The sequence below is a fragment of the Columba livia genome, chromosome 17 (assembly GCF_036013475.1).
Source record: "Columba livia isolate bColLiv1 breed racing homer chromosome 17, bColLiv1.pat.W.v2, whole genome shotgun sequence".
NCBI classification, from domain to species: domain Eukaryota; kingdom Metazoa; phylum Chordata; class Aves; order Columbiformes; family Columbidae; genus Columba; species Columba livia.
In genome coordinates, this window is record NC_088618.1 from 9805997 (window position 1) to 9806660 (window position 664).

Below are 664 nucleotides of genomic sequence, written 5' to 3' on the forward strand. Positions count from 1 at the left end.
AAACTTGCATATAACGCAGATTTTCAATTAGCTGCTATTCAGCTGCATGCTGCTTTTGGCAAAAGTAAGCTGGCAGATGCGCCTCTTCCCTCTCCTCCTCCCTGCCCTATAAGTGCAGTGTTCCGGGAGGCCCGCAGATGGCACCTCAGCTCCAGGAAAGAAAGCGAGGGAGCACCTGGGAGATGTGAACAAGCACCCTGCTGTTCCCCCACTTCAGAGCCACAGCCTGCTGGCTGCTCCGTTACCATCCTGGGACTTGCTTAATCCACCGTGTACCTCTCCCCTTTGTCTCTGAAAAGTGGATGGGTTTGGACTCGAATCTTCTGTCTCTTGTTTGATTAGTCAATGTCAACCAGTGGCACAAATGAGAAGGAGTCTGAGCGCAGTTCCACAGAGCCTGAACCCCTTTGCTGGGGTCAGAGTCCCAATTTTTTCTTTCTCAGGAAGTGAAAAGGGGGAGGAGAGGGGCAGCTCGAAAGGAACAGGAAAGAAGCTGGGCATGGAAGGAACTGTTTACAACCAGGTATTCTGAGCAGAGTGTTTTACATCTGAGTGCTTTACTGCTGCTTCACTTTGTTGTTTTTGGTGAAGGGGTTTGGTTTTAGTTTTTTGGTTTGTCTGCTTGTTTCCCTTAAATGGCAGATAAATCAACTATCGCAACTGG